At 38.2% G+C, this 16,834-nt stretch overlaps 1 protein-coding gene across 1 annotated transcript in view; it reads right to left on the minus strand.

The window, feature by feature from the left end:
* Positions 1 to 12,748, minus strand: part of EPC1 (enhancer of polycomb homolog 1) — a 68,208-nt gene extending 55,460 nt beyond the window's left edge. The window contains exons 1-2 of the mRNA XM_050891061.1: positions 12,703 to 12,748; positions 11,845 to 11,948 (exon numbers count right to left, since the gene is read on the minus strand). The gene's annotated coding sequence lies outside the window, so the exon portion shown is untranslated. The remainder of the gene's footprint in view (positions 1 to 11,844; positions 11,949 to 12,702) is intronic.
* Between the last annotated feature and the right edge of the window lie 4,086 nt (positions 12,749 to 16,834).

Here is a 16,834-nt window from a genome sequence, read left to right on the forward strand (position 1 = left end):
AGGGGTATTTGGAAAGATATAGGTGGCTTTTTTGTTCTGTAGTAAGTTATTATGGTTTCTGTACGTATATTCCTGTTTTACAATTGCTAGTGATGCTTCTGTTCAAATTTGCTGCTCGGCTACCTTTCTTTTGTTTATGTTTTATGACATTACAGATAGCTATATGCTTTTAAATCATCTCAGTGAGCTACCTGGAGTTCGGATTAGAATGAGATAAATGTAGGCAAATATGACACTAGAGGTTCTTCATTATTTTATAAAATGTCACATTACAGTAGTGAGTAGATACATATAGAAATTATCTTAACAGCATGAAGATTTCAACCATAAATGAACTGATGTAATTCATAGTGATTTCACCTTATTTGCTGGTGTCAACTGTCTGTTTTAAAAGAGATAATGGAACTGTCAAACATGTTTAAAGAGTTCAGACACCATACTACAAAACTGGTGTAGAACATCTTTGTGATAACTTCTGCCATTTTTTTGAAAGATAATTTAGTGTTTCATAGCTTTGGCATCTCAAAGAATGATACGATATATTAATTTAGTTGCTTTAGGTGTTAATGGTTGAGATGTAATAGGTACAAAGCTTGTTTGAAGTTCTTTCTGAATCATAATTTGAAGTAGTGACCAAGCAAATATCTTCCTCAATTCTTGCCTCAATGAGGGGAAAGTAACTTGTCTTATATATATATATATATATTTATATGAATTTTCATTTCTGTAGTGAACAGGTAGGTATACGTACTGCATGGCCAAATCTTTTAGTTGCCTTTTATTTTTTGTAAGCACTTCCAATTTACACTGCAGAATACCAAACAGAGATGAGAAGGGGTAATACTGCATTTAATCTCCTATTTCTGTTACCATTCAATAGAATGTAAGTAAACATAATCCTTTAGATTCCAAAGCTGCCTAAAAATTTTTAAATTTGGAGATATAACAGCCTGGTAAAATGAGAAGCTTGGAAGTGTTAAACATGAGCATGTGATTTTTCCACTACAAAACCAATGATTGCCCTTCTCATGAGCAGTATCTTACTAGAAATGACTAGTAAAGCAGCATTACAAAACTAGTTGTGTCCTTAACATTCAGAACAGAAACACAGAAGTTGGCTTTCTTGCAACAAAATCCGAAGTTTTAACACTTTGTTGCAAGTGGCCATACTTAAAACTGGATAAGGAATTACCATGTGACCAATGGGTTTCACATTTTAAAACTACATGCAGAAAATCACAAGACAACATTATTTTACATCAGGTAATGCTAACAAAAACAAGATAGGCTGAGATGAACAATAGTTCTGTTGTTTCTCAGGCTCTCCGCATGAGACTATCACTTTGTAATTCGTTGCCTTTGTCAACAATACTGGTTTAAGATACTGGGTCCCGCTTTCTGCTCTGCTATTCATTCTTTCTCCTCTGTAGCTTCACTGCCCCTTCATTTGTATCAGCACCATTGCTTATGAAGCTGCACTGAGTACCAAGTAGGAATCCAATCAGGTACTTTAACAGCTCAGCAAAAAACCCAACTACATAAATCAGAAGAAAAGCCACTTGAAAAGATCCATGTTAGAAGTTATATTCCCCCACTAGCTACAGTTTACTGCCACTGCCCTCTTCCTTCACATGATCCAGTTTGTGAAGGCTACAGAATACAGTAGTCTGGAATGACAAAACCTGTGCAAAAAGGATTTGAAAACGATAAAACTGTATATGCAATTTAAATACGCACTCAAAACAGTAATACACTGTCACATGCTATATTTGAAAACCTTTGCCTACAAGACTAGTGTCTGAACTATTCTATAAATGAAGGATTACTTATTTTTTTTCAGACTAATTACATATCACTGTGTATGGGTGGGGTTTTATAGTTTCAAGTACATATATAACAGGCAACATTTTTACACATGAGTGAAAGGAGTTAGATGCCAATTTAATGGTGTAATCTTATTTGGGGAATGTGTTGTCAGCCATACCTATTCAAAAGTAGAGTCCAGCACCCTCAGGGAAACTAAGCTGAACCTGAAAGTTGTTATGCTACTGAGCTATATCCAAAAAACGATGAAAAGCCACTAGCCAGCAATTCTCTTACTGAGATGAAACAAAGTTAAGAGAGGAGCAGCAAAAGCTATTACCACATTTCTACTTTTGCAACTACAGCTAAGTTCTTAAAGATGGTGGAGGCTGTTGCCTCCATAGGAGGAGCAGAAAGACTGCGAGAAGAACTAATGACTTAGGATTATTATTTTACAGACTCAACATTTGTCCCAACATCACCTGTATAGATAGAGCCCATTTTACCATTCTCTTGCCTAAAATGTAGCTGAAAGCACAAAGGGTTTGTGGGAGTTTTTTTACTACTGTCAGAAAGGAATTAGCTTCCTTTATATGGCTTGTTCAGGAGACTTAAGTTTTTATGTGTGTAGGGAAAACATGTAAGAGTGGAAGCAGTTATTCTGTTAGATATAGCAGCGCTAAAAAGACAAAAATTATGCTGAGACTCTTCTGTATTGAAAGATATCTTTCCCTGTTTAAGTTTTAATGGATTCAGAATAGTTATCCTAAGAATTGTAAGGGTTAAAAGATAAGTGATTTACGAGCTTCTCCTTTACTCTTTCATTCCGTAATATGTATTCCCTCCAAAATATTATGCAGATACATCTTGAATTCTTGCTTTAGTCATCTTCTCCAGCAACTTGTTTCACAAAATAATCTTTTAGGATTAAGTAGTAAGACAGACAAAGTTTAAAAATGTAACCCTTTTGCAAAGTTTAAAAAAAAAGAAAGAAAAAGAAAAAGAAAAAAGAAAAAGAAAAAGAAAAAGAAAAAGAAAAAAGAAAAAGAAAAAGAAAAAGAAAAAGAAAAAGAAAAAGAAAAAGAAAAAGAAAAAGAAAAAGAAAAAGAAAAAGAAAAAGAAAAAGAAAAAGAAAAAGGGGGACAAAAAAATCCAAAAATGTCTGACTTTATGCTCCGGGTCTTTTTAAAAAAACTTTATCCAAAACATTTTGTATTCTGAAATACAAAACAATAATACTATTAAAATCACAGTTTATTCTTCTTTCATGCTAATTACTCTAAAACATTATGGCAAATAAAATCTGAGCTGGGCAGACAGGCTAGCCACCTCTTACTTAGGCATGGACTTCTGCAAACATCGGTTTATAACACATGAATAACTTCTGAGTCAAGTGAAGTTAATCATATGATTATATATTTCCAGTAAAAGAGCCAGCAGAAGGACAAAAATCTTATCCTTTTCTTGCTGGAAATGCAAAGGATTGGCCTTGGGGAAACAAACAAACAAACAAACAAACCCAAACCAACCAACCAAAAAAAAGCAAACAAAAACCCAACTAACCAACCAACCAAGAAACCCCAAACCAAATAAAAAAGCCTCACCTTCTCTTGCCAACACAACTGCTAATTCATTAATCAAAGAGCTAAGTATAGATTACTTTGATATTCTGCATAGGATAAGGTGAAGGGTTAAAAATATAAAACAGAAGGAGAGAAATTATGGTTGTACATAGGTCTGATGGTAGGCACAATGATGCACACTGTCCTGAATCCTTCAATTGACCACTACGTTAAAAACAAACAAAAAAACCCCACCACAAACACACACACCACACCACTACATAAACTTTAGGCTGCCACAGTGTTCACACACTAACCTGGGATAAAGGAACATACTGGGGACAAGCTATGTTCCTCTGCATAACTTTAGAAAGTTTACTACTACACTGTTAATTGCATGGCTCTATGTATGCGCAAATATATAGCATATTCAATCCAGGTAAACTCATATGCTCTAACTTTTTAAATTTTGTTTTTAAAATAAATCATTTACTTTAATACCTTACACTCCCAAGACAGGATTTCTATCTTGCAAGTCAATCCATGAAAATTATTTCAAGTGCTTCAGAGCTTCTGGATAGTATGATCAAGTATTTGCAGAACTTCAGAATTACATTGCTGATGTTAAATAAAGTGGAGTTATAGTCTGATACCTACTCTATAATGTCAAGTGCTTTAAATTGCAGTTCCTGAATCAGAATGAAAGTAGTATATCTGCTTGCCTCAGACAATTCAGGAAAATACTAATTTATACCTAGATAGGAATTAGCTAGGCTTCAGAAGTCTTTTGGTGCAGGGAAGTATACTTGCATCTTGGAATGAAGAGGCATTTCCTAACGCATGTGTTTAGATTGGAGTGGAGGTGGGGGGTGGTCAAGCTTTTTTTTTTTTTTTTTTTTTTTAATGTTAGTGGGATCTACCTACATACCTATGGTATGACTAAACCCTCATGAATTCCAGATCAAATTAATAGGATTGTGTTATTAAGTACCTAATACAGGCTATACCATCTTTACTTAAGATAAATACATTTCTCCAAAGAAAGGAAAAAACCAAAAATAACTCCGCTTTTGGATTTCAAAAGTCTGATGTTATTAGTTTGCAAGAACACAAAAATTGTTTCAACCTCAGATATGGATTCCTTTTCACTACATGCTGTAGTTTGATTTATGCTTCTAAATTAAGCATGAGAGAATGTTATAAAGATACTGTTTGTCTTCTAGGATACAAACTAATCATGATCATATTTATAACCAAACATTTACATACACACTTCAGAAAGCTCAAATTAATAACACCCTGTTAGTGAAAAAAGCTAATGAACTAAGTTTGAATACATATATCCAGCAGAGGAGGCTAGATCTGAATACAAAACTGATCTGATAAGACTGTTTTGCTATATATATATTTTTAAATGATAGCATTAGAGGCATAAAAATGGAAAACTCTGATAGGGTTAACCTGAAGAAAATACATTTTCAGAGGTTTTTCAACATTTAGAGAATGCAAAAAACTCATGGGAGTTGGGCAGATGTTGAGAGGGAAAGTGTTTTGGTTTAGATGGAAATACGAAGTTGCCCTGAGAAGATAGATAGAGAAATCACATTAGTTTATTTTCTCTATGTTGCTATTGTAGGTGGGCTCAGAAAACCCAAGCTGATGTGATATCATTGGCATTTTCTTCTCCCCTCCTCAGTGAAACCCCCAAGTCTGCTGTAAGGGCAACCTGAGAAACACAACCAAGTGAAAAGTAGTTTTCTCAAATCATTTTGAGTACAAGCAGTTAAAGCTTTCACCCCCTCACCCCTCTCTGATACAGACACTCCATTCTCATTCTTTTATTAAATAATGTGTTATTTTTACAGTTGTTTGACACTCTGTTGATCTGTCCAAGAGAAGATGACAGACCACTGTCATTAACACAGGGGCCTGTGCACAAGCCAGGTACTGGTCACAAGTGCCAAGTCTGTTGAACTTCATCTGATTTGTAAGCAACTCTAGAATTTGCTTGTGTGTTAGCACAAAAACGATATGACCTAATCAGAAAAAAAAAAAAAAAAAATCAGGGGAGAACACAGAAGATAGGAAGGAAAACAGTTTCTCACATTAAAGTAGCTCATCTGAAAGTCTGCTTGACTAGAACTTCCAAGTCCCACAGATTCCTGCAATACCCAATTTTTAGCTTGGAAATTGATTCAGAGATGACGAAAGAAATCAGAATACTTTCTTATGGACTCTTCATTCATTATGTGATTATAAATGGATATGGGCCAAACAGAACTTGTGTATGTGGAGTCACAGATGTAAGTTTTTTCCCCTCTGTTATCCAGCATGGCTTCTCCTTAAAAGATGCTGATTGTGGCACTTTTCTTGAATTGTGAATACACAATCACATTGTCTAAAGGCATCAAGATATTCTGTCTTGTATGGATACCTTTAAGACAATCAGAATAACATAACTGCTCTGCATTATAACATTTGAAATTAAATTTTGTGTTTTCTTAAGAAAAAACTCCCTGAATGAATTAATCCAGGTAACATGCTCTGTCTATGCCTGGCATTACAGATAAAAAGCTGTCAGGTAAAAGGACCCTTTGAAGAAATTATTCTTTTAGTCATCAGCTTATGGCAGCACCAAGATTCCTAGTAAACAGATATGGGACCTAAGCCTATAATGCTGGAAGGCCCAGATCTGAGTCACCTGTTTTTTTAGCCTTTTTGAACAAACATGGAAAACTCTCTCTTATTTGTTAACAAATATTCAGGATGCACACACCTGTGAGGCCAGGGAGGTCTTGCTTCCATTCAGCAAGTTTCTAAACGCTCTGGAGGGGAGAAAGGATTAAGAGCTAACTTTTCATTACCTAAAGCATGCACAAGTCAGTATAAGCAAACACTAGGGCATGGGATTTATCTGATTAAGTGAGTACATTCACATCTGAGCTAGTCGTACTGGGCAGATGGAGATCTGATCAGGATACTCAGTGAAGTTTAAAATATGGTTCATATCACAGCAGAAATCCAAAATCTGGGGTTTTTTTGTTGCAGTCTTTTTGTTGTTCGTTTTTTAAAGATGTGATTTACTTGACCTGTTTCTTTTCAATGACTAGGATTACAGATTTAACAATAGCCATCTAAAGTTAGGTGAAGCAAGATCTATATTAAGTGTTTACGATACAGTGATTCCAATGTACTCAGAAGCATAGCTTACTGTTAATCCATTGAAGCATGGGTTAACACCACCTTACAGGCATGTTACCTAGATATCTAACCATACACTTGTAAGCACAGGTCCTAGAGAAAAACGGAAATGGAACCTGACAAAAAGAGGACTGCTCTGGGAGGAACAAGTCCTTGGTTCTGCTTGCTGTTCCTGGGGCTTCCTACATTTTACATTTAAACATTATTGAGTAAAACTCATGAAGCAGCCCTGGGAGAAGGGATGAGATCTAGCCCACCTCTTTCCCTCTTCCTCTGGGAATCCCAGGGCTCAACACATTGTAAAATCTAACTCCTTCTTTTCCCTTTCCCTAACAAAAGAGATCCAGGTTGTCTTCAACAACAGAAGATGGAGAGTCAGCGTCCCACCATTTGAAACCATTTGCTCCAGCTTTGAATTCCCATGGACTGCAGAAGGCCTGGCATTTAGAGCTCTTGCTATTTTTACTGGTGCTCAAACCAATAGACTTTGGCATCCGTAACTATTGTTTTCTATTGTATGGTATTGTATGCGTCCGAGCAACTTTCCATTCACCATCCGGGACCTCCATAACAGCATCTCAACTCCCTGCACAACTAGTGAAGACTAGTACTCACATGTTATTTGGCAGTTCCCATCTCTCTCTGTTGTTCATACAAGTAGATGAGCAGAAAGAATATTTTTTAGCAAATATACTTACTTTTTAAGCACTGCGATACCTACTTTAAGGGTCAAATACTGACCATCCATTTTAGGCTCTAGCTATTATCAGTAGGGAATTTATGAACAAAACCTCCTATTAAGGAAATCTGTAGTATTAGTATTATCTTGCTCCTGGGGCCAAAGGACAGTCCAGTGGTAAGACGATATACTGGAAACATGACTTAGCTAAGAATCTAAAGCAGCCCATGGGAGCTGAAGCCACTGGTACGTGGTTGTATGTGTCCAAGACATACTCTGTTACTCAAAACAGCAAGCCAGAGAAATTCTGTTTCAAAGCACTGATCCCCACCCCCCTATACATTTACTAAAGCATTTAAAATCTAGGATTGTCTCGAGGATTTGGACCTCTTCACTACAACATGAATTAACTTCTTGAGCTATTTGATAAAAGAGGAAAAATATGAAGAATGCTAAAAGGTGGAAGGATGTGCTAGCCATAGCAGTTTCCTCTGGCATACAGGAGGTAGAGCAGATTATTTCATAACAGTGAAAAGCCATGCAAATACCAGTCTGGAAGAGGTGTGGAGGGACCTAACTTTCTAGAAGATGAGCGTCTGAAGCAAGCAAGAAATATATCATCCTTTGTTCACAGCTGGGAAACAGGTGACCCTTGAAGCAAGTTTTTAAAAAATTATTCATTGCTGTAACTTGATGCTGACATGTATGATGTGAAGTACTACAGATAGAAAAGTCATGAAATAAGAAAGGTGAGAAACAAGAATATGTCACAAGGTTTAGAACATAAAGATACCTTTTCCCCTCCTCCTGAAACCTTGTTGAGTGTTGAATCAAGGAAACAATGAATAGTTTAGAACCCTCAAAAGAGAACAGCCAGGAGTCCCAGCTGCCAAGGTATGTTATCACCATAGGAAAATAGAGAACACAGTGATATATGAGTGAATGAAGCAGGAGTTATGGCTTTTATTAGAACCGAGTCCCAAACGATGTTCTTTTATACCACTAGCACACATCTGGGGAACAGTCTTCACATTATTATTGGCTAACTTTGGAAGCTCGTTAAATCTGCCTGGGATCTACACACCCGCACTTCTGTGACAATTTTAGACAGCCAGCCATCTTTACCCTGTGCCTCTTACTTGAGTATATAATACCAGTAATATTGGTAGGAGGAGTGTCGTGAAGGCACACAGAACATTTTGGTCAGTCAGGATGAGTTAAGATCTTGGAAAAGATTATTTGGTTTACAGTAGGATGCTATACTTCGAATAGTTTTAAGCCAGGAGAGCCAAATATCTTTGAAAAGTGTATGGAGTCTATACAGACTTCCTAGGTAAAACAAAAACTGTATTAGGAGAAAAATATATTAGTTTTGCCGTCTTAGAAAGGGAGGGATATATAGGGGACAAAATTAAGGAACCCACCAAGGAAAAAAAAAAAAAAACCAACCCTCTTATGTTTTAGGTCCTGGTATTCTACAGACAGGCTTTTCAGAAGGAACAGGGTGGGGAAAACACACAATTAAGACAGAGCCACCCCTCAGTAATGACTCTTCCAGGCATTCCTGCAGAAGATACAGGAGGTAAATTAGTTGCTATTTAGCTTTGAGAGGATGCTAAATCTTAATCAATTCTTATTCCTTATTGGCAACACATCTGCTGGGAACTATTTCTTGTTCAACAATGGCTCAAAAAGGAAGCAGGAGAGAAGTGAGGAAACCACTGAATTGCAAAACATCAGCACTTCACTCCTCTCACCTTATGACTTCTTGGTAGGAGTGAGAACAGACACTTTCATCACATATAGCATCAAAGTTGCAAAACCATAACCAATGTTAAAGAGTAGCCCCAACTGAACGGGAGAAAGAAGAGCAAGTGTGAAGCAAGTTTCTATTCAGCATTTGTGTTCTTGCTGACTTCACTGAGCTAGAAGCTGCCTCTGAGCAGCAAGATCACTAGCAATCAGTTCATTCATGGCCTGCGTGCACAGGCTGCAGTCACAAGAAATCACCACTTTCATAGTCCAGGATGACAAGAGGAGCAGAAGCATGAAATTACCTTCAGTAGTTTATCATTTGCTCAGTACTGTTGTCCATGGATGAGCAAACTGAACATTGGTCTACATGATGTAAAGAAGAAAATGAAAGTTATATCAGAACTACTCACATGTAAATAATCCAGTGATTCTCTAAGATTTATAATTATTGTAATAGATTCAACAACAACTGGCTCTACTTCCACTGGCATAACCTGAAATGCCAACCTTGTGACCTAGCAATCACGTTTCAGAGTAGGAAGACGTCCAAAATCCACACCTTCTAAGAGGGTCCATATCTTGATACTTGTCCTCAAGATCTAAGAGTTGTACCAGGACACTGAAGATGTGATGGTCATATTGCACTGTCATAGGCCAAAAGGACTCTATGCTCCAGCCAAGACTTCATAAAAGAAGATCTTGTCTGACAGAGGAGAGATGATAAAAGCTGACTGCTCTCTTGGATATAGATGTCTCTTACTGGAAGAAGGTTACAAGATATATTTACCTGAGACAGAAGTGAATTTTACCTTCCTTCGGGAAATAAATAAATAAAAAAAAAGGAGACCATTGCAGAGATCTACTTGAAGTTGTGTACCAGTTTCCATAAAACTAAATAACTTAATGAGCAAACTTTCTTTAAAAACAAAAGCTAAATGCATTTTTGAAGATTCAAATGCTCATGAGAAGTTTAGAGACTGTTTCAAACTGTCCAGTATTTGTCAAATTTATTCTTTAAAAATAATGAAGACATTGAAATGTAAAATAGATGCAAAGGTCTCTAAAATTGTCAGCTTCATATCACTCCAAAATAATAGGCACATTGATTCCTTAAAAATGTGTTAAATTTAATGTTAAATTTATTCCTGAACCTGTTGAGTTTTCTAATATATGCTCTGATCATAGGCTTGACTATGTCTTCCCACCCATATTCTTAGAACATTAATCACTTCTGTTTTCTTAAACACCTAATATGGATGTTAGCAGAAAGCCTTCTAAAACATTTGCACTTAGAACCGAGGTGATCTGTACCTTGTAACAAAAGAAAACAACACACATGTATCTATTTATAAATACATGTAAAATGCATGCTCCATTTAGCAACAGGAAAGAAAAAAGCCACCCACCTCAGGTGAATCCTGTTACAATCTGAAGGATTACGTTAGGTTTTCCCTTCCTTACAATCCCACCTTCATACACAATCCAAACTCCTACAGACCTCAGCAAGAAATTTGAATATGCAAGCACACAAACAAGAGGAACCTTACGGTTTAATAACCAGCGGTGAATATAACCTTTAACTTCACAACAAGCAAACAATGGACTAGTTGCACAATAAATGTGTACCAAAGCCTTCCATATTGTATGCAAAAATTATTTAAAAACCTTTCATCTGCAGCCACTGTAAAATCATTTTGGGGGTGGGGCCGAAAATCTCATTACTGAAGAAAACTGGTCTCTAGGTACAGGATTGGGGGGGGGGGGGCGCCAAGAAAATCTGCTTCATTACACAAACCAGCAAAAGGGTGAGGTCATGCCTGTTCCGGGCCATAGTTCACGCAACACTACAGTTTTTCAGAGATACAATTTAATCGTCTTTCTAACTAATCTGCGGTTACTTTTGATACAGAGAAAAGGAAAAGATACAATAGATCAAACCGTGCCCCACCTTTCTCCCCCCCCAGCCCCCTCCCCCTTTAGAGCCAGGGACACAAATTGTTTCGGAGCGCCACAGCGCCACCAACACAGATCAATGCAAAACAAAAAAGATCTCCCACCGTGTGAAAAAAAAATGCGCCTAGAAAAATGCCAAAAATTACAAAATGTCTCCCAAATGTACCTTCTTGGAGGAAAAAGAACAAACAAACCAACCACCGCTCTCCCCCCTCAAAAAAACCCCAAGACATCTAAATGAAGTGTGGTGAAATAAGAACCTTTATATAACTAACGCTTTAAGCTAATTGCCACAAGAGCGCTAATTTGCAAATAAAAAGGTCACTGTTTGGTAAGAGACATAACTTAATATAAACCCTGTTATGTCAATCTCCACCTTCACCATACCAAGGGCAGTTTTCCCCGGTACTTTAGACCAAAGTAATCCATCAAGAGCCATCACAAATGGCATTGTAAACTCTTTTAGCCACGACCAGACCATATAGCAGCAACATAATATGCTTCCTTACGTATTAGAGCTGCATTATATTTATAAAGACAGCCACATATTTGGTCCCGGATCTGTTTATTACTCGGTAAAGAAACCCCCCAAACAAAAAGCCAGAACCAAAAAACCAAGTCCATCTGGAAAATATCTGAGTTCTTATACTCTTAAATTGAACTTAAATTGCTGTTAAGCTTCGCGTGTACAAAATTTTAAAGAGGAAACAAAACTGACTTCAGTAATTGTCGATATTAAGGAGACATCGTTGGGTGGGATACACATGAGATCAAAGCTAAGAAAAATACAGGGCTACGTTTTGTTCATCAACACAACGAAAACCTTCCACAGCTCTAATACACACCAAAAACCGCAGCAACGAATATTTTTGGTTAAAACCACAAACTTACCTTCGGAGAAGGCAGTCCTTGCAGAACGGCTGTAACAATATGGACTGCATACTCGCTCTCCTACAACCAGCCACCTCCATGCTGCAAAGGGCTGCCCGAACATCCTTAAAATATTTCGCAAATGCAAAAAGTGAGACTTTTCTTCCCCCCCCTCCCCCCCCTCCCTTTTTTCCTCCCCCCCCCCCGCCCCCGTCACCCCCGCCAGGATCGCCGGGTGAGGAAGGAGGCGGCTTCCCCGAGGGTCTGCGGGCGATGCCGGCGGGCGGCCGGGAGCCGGGGCGGGGGAGCCCGGCGCCGCCGGGGTCACAACTTTGCCAGGGCCGGCGGCGGCTCGATGGGCTCCGCGGGCAGCGGCCCCGCCGCCCCCCCCCCGGCTCCCCCCGCCGCCGCCGCCGCCGCCTGGAAAAATGCAGTGTGCCATTTTACACCCGCCTTTGAAACACACAGGACCAAAGTCTAGCGCTGGTTTTCGGTGACACTGCAAAACTACGGCTCGCTCCACGCAACCCCCCCGCCTCATCCCTCCCTTCAATGAGAGCAGCCGCCTCTTGAGAATTAATAAAGAAAGACAGCCGGAGAAAATAATTCCGAGACTTTGCCGTTTTCCCTGCCTCCCTCCCCCCGCCCCAGCCCCCACCCCTAACCCCGAAGCAAGTTTCTGCCGATAAGCGCATCCCTTGGCCTTTCCCCGCGGCATCGGGCGGCCCCGCCGCCAGCACCCCAGCCCTGCCGTAGTTTAGCAACCTCGCAGCATCTAAAAAAGCCAGTCATGCCTGAAACAAAATCCATGATTCCTGGAAAGTGGGGAGGCTTGAACCCCAACAAATACTCAATTTACTTACAAATAGAAATACCTACCTTATGAAAGAACTAAATTAACACTAAATTCAACAGATACATCCGTTACGGCAGGAATAGTTTTTCCATAAATACTGTTTTAAAAACCCCTCCTTATACTGACTGACAGAATTCTACCATGCTGCCCACAAACAAAATGGCTGTGGCACCGAGTTTTTTGGTTCCTCCCACTGTGCCTCCCCCTGGCCTCCAGGAAGTGGTAGAAATCCAAAATAAAATCCGCACGAAAAGTACAATGCATCGTGTAAACTCCGTACGGCACCACCAGACACCACGGGTAGTAAAGCAGATTTACCAACGTGGTACTTTCTCGAGGATTTTTATTGTTTTTAAAAGGGCATCAATCACTGGGAATTTACATCAGTGTGTAATTTGAACTTCCTGCTTTACATATTTATAAGGTCTTTCACCTATCTTGGCAGGCTTTCAAATTAAGTGGGTTGGGAAATTTGATGCTGTGGCTCTAGTTTGTGAGCTGAGTCAGGTAGTCCCTGCTATAGCTGTGCTGTGAAAAGACGGGCAAATTCTAACACTTTCAGTGTTCAGTGCAAGATAAAATTACTCCCCTAATCTATTACAGTCTTGTAAGTGAGCATGTAGGCGCAGAGAGGACACTGGAATGAGGATTCTCAGCGGTAACTGAAAGTTAGGCCTCTTGCACATAAATACACGTTTTGTAATATTTATATTTTCCCATTTGTGGTTCACAGTAGTCTGCCTGAATTATGATTTCTGTGGAAATAATCTTGGATTTTCTCTTATCATGACCCTGTATAGTGTTGTAGCCCTTTAACTTTTTTGACATTTGCCTTAAAAAGAAAATAAATATGAAAATATGGCATAATTAAATTAGAGAAGACCATAAAAATGCCAATATGTGGTCCTCTATCTGAGCCACCGGTCTTGCTAGGCAGTAGCATAGCTCCTCTTGCACGCGGCCTCATGGGCTCCATAGGGCCTGATTCATTTCCCGTGAGAGTCCTTTTACTGCCTTTAGTAGGAGTTACAATGGAGACAGGCTGTCAGACCTGCTGAGCCTGATCCAGCGCTACATTAAAAGACTTGAATTAATATTCCCATCCACTGCTATTCTAAACCTTTTTCAGAGGCACTGAAAAAACAGTGAAATTGGTGATTTTTTTTCCTGAACTACCTCATATTTCTAGGTCTTTGATTAAAAAAAAAAAAATCTGCAAAGAACTTCTTAGAGCAAATTTTGTCATTATTATTATTTGTTTGTATTATCATGCTATCTAGCAGCCTTAATCCTCGACTATGATTACAATGATATACCGTATAGAAATATAGGGCAAAAAGATAATTCCTGCCCTGAAGAGCTAAAAATATAAGACAAAAGACAGCAGATGGCTACAGACAGATGAGGGAAACAATGAGACTGTATTGATCAGCCGGGAAGGCACAGTTTGCAACACACCATCAGCCTAACTCTTGTTTCTGTGTGCACATCATGGTGAAGAAGATATAAGGTGGGATTTGATGAAGAAAATTAATTGGTTTTGTGGCTGTTGAAAGAAAACTTCTCCAACAAGAAGGACAGAATGGAAGAAAGCACAAAGATGTTTGTTTGAAAAAGCAGCAGATGATGAACTACAGAAGTCTAATCAAAATGGCATTAATTTTTTTATAATGACAGAAAATAGATAAGGGGGGAAGTAGATTATGAGAGCATTGACAATACAGATGCAAAGCTTATGTTTGATATAGGAGAGGCAATGAAAGGATCCAAAAGGCATAGTGACATGGAAAACTCATAAACCAGGCCTGCTAGCAGTTAACAAGTCCTAGAAAAAAAGATATACAGTAGCCCAAATTATATGGGCCTGAAGAGATGTAGCATGCTTTTTATAGGAATAAAAGTATTGTTCTTAACCATTAGCTTGAGGACTATGTGTCGACTATCTGAACCTCCCTCCTAACTTGTATTTAGTGAATTCATAAGTACTACTACCTGGTGGTAGTGTTTATTATATGAACACCTGCTTACGAAACGGTCACCTCAAACTTGTTAATGCAAGTAGATAAGCACACAGGAGGGTTGGGACCAAAATGACCACACACACTGGGAAGGTTCCTTCTCCTGTCATCTGTTTTTTGAGAACCCTTCATCTCCCTGCAGCGTCCCATAGATTGAATGTGCATCACTATCTGCCTTAAACTAGCACAGGTCTGACAGAGCCCTCATCTGAATGGTGGAGCGGGCAGAAAGGGCCATGCGGCTCTGTTTTAGGGCAAGCCACATCCAGGAGAGCAAACCACGCTTTGGAGGAGGGTTATGGTCTGTAGGCTCATACCCCTCTCAGTACATTCTTTGTTATGTTATGTTGCTGTAGGTTTTTAAACTTTTTTTCTTTCTTTCCCACATTTAGTAGTGTCATTGCAGTAGCAGCAGGTGCATATTTACAAATTCTTTGTAATTCTTTTGCATTAAATACCTTAGATAAGATTGTATTTACTACAGCAACAAGTGACAAGCTCTTAAGTATGTTGGCTAGCTGTGATATAACTTGGGGCTAAATACTGCAAAGTAAGTAACCTCAAATGAGCTAGGCCTTGGTGAATGTCTGCGGAAATATTATGGTGTGGCAAATGTGAAAAAGAATTTGACTAGATTCTTTTTTACAGGCTAAGCTAAACTGAAATATCCCAAATTTCCTTCTGATTTAAAGCTTACTAGTTCTGTAGATGAGCTGATGTATGGTAACTATTTAAGCCAGGGTCATTTTCTCTCATGTTCGATCTCATAATTGGTTTTAATAGAAAATAGTGTATACCAAGTGCTAAATGTTGAGAATTGAGGTAGTAATTGAAATGCACATTGTGGCTTTTTTTATCTGAATAAGTGTTCCAAGAAAAGCTGAACAATATGTTCTCATGCTTTAAGAACAACCCTCACTTGACTTGATGTCAAATTTCCCCAAATTTCTTATTGTTCAGAGTAACTCCAAAGAGCACCACCATCCATTCTGCACTCTTTTTTTTAAAGCTTTGTCCAATGCTTGGTGTGAATGTTCATCTTGAGATTTTACTCAAAAACAGGGAAATAGAATATCTGCATGGGAGCAAAGAAACAAACTAGTTCTATTTTAGGATTTAGACTAACACAAAAAAGTGGCTAAAACCTGATAGCATTCAAATAATATCTTTTTACTCAAATTAGTGAAACCACTTTTTACATTCTGCTTGCAGTATAATTGCTTTTATTATTCTTTATCTTTCATTTTCATTAATCTTTATCTTGCCCATAAAGATTTAACTCTACTGCCATATTTTCCAAGCAGGTCTCTGTCTCTATACTTGTAGTAAGCAAATTACACTGATCTTCTTTTGACAATCTTTTCTTGATGTCTTTAGGAAGTGAATTATCAGTCCTGTTTAGTCAGTAAATCATTAGGTAGATAGCAATAGCTGAAAGATATCAAAGTGCTTTTGCAACTGGTATGTAAATGATCATTTGTTTTCTTTTCATAAAAACGGCATTGAATGTTTTTTCAGTTGAAAGATCACCAAATGCATAAATATTTTGCATTTTTATGCAATAGCTAATGTTCACATAGCTGCATAATTGCTCTTGAAGAATCTAAAAGACTGATTTGCTGTAATCTGGAAAATTCATAAATTCTAGCATAAGAATGGATCATTGATGCCTGACTGTGTGATAAAGGAGGACACAGACTTCCCTAGCTTAATTCTTGTTTGACCCAGGTCAGATATTTTTAAAAAGCATCCAGTCTTGACTGAAAATGTATAGTGATAAAAAAATCCACCACAATCTTCACTAAATTGTTACAGTGATCACTAGACTCGCTTGAAATTTAACTTTAAATCACAGGCTTTGTAACTTATTAAACCTCCTCTTTCCATCTCTCTGTCCAAGTTCTGGTTTTGTTTGAGTATATAAGACTCACTAAATGTTACTCTTTGTTATGGATGTTATGTGATTGTAGTGCTTCTCCAGTTTATCAGCAATCTTCATGCTTCATGAATCATGGACACCAGAAACAGGTGCAATATGCCAACAACAGTCACACTACTTGCCACATACTAAAGTAAGGTAATTCCCAATATTTTTTCTGTATATCCCAAAATTTCATTTCCTTTCTTGCTGCGTTAC

The sequence above is a fragment of the Gymnogyps californianus genome, chromosome 2 (assembly GCF_018139145.2).
Source record: "Gymnogyps californianus isolate 813 chromosome 2, ASM1813914v2, whole genome shotgun sequence".
NCBI lineage: Eukaryota > Metazoa > Chordata > Aves > Accipitriformes > Cathartidae > Gymnogyps > Gymnogyps californianus.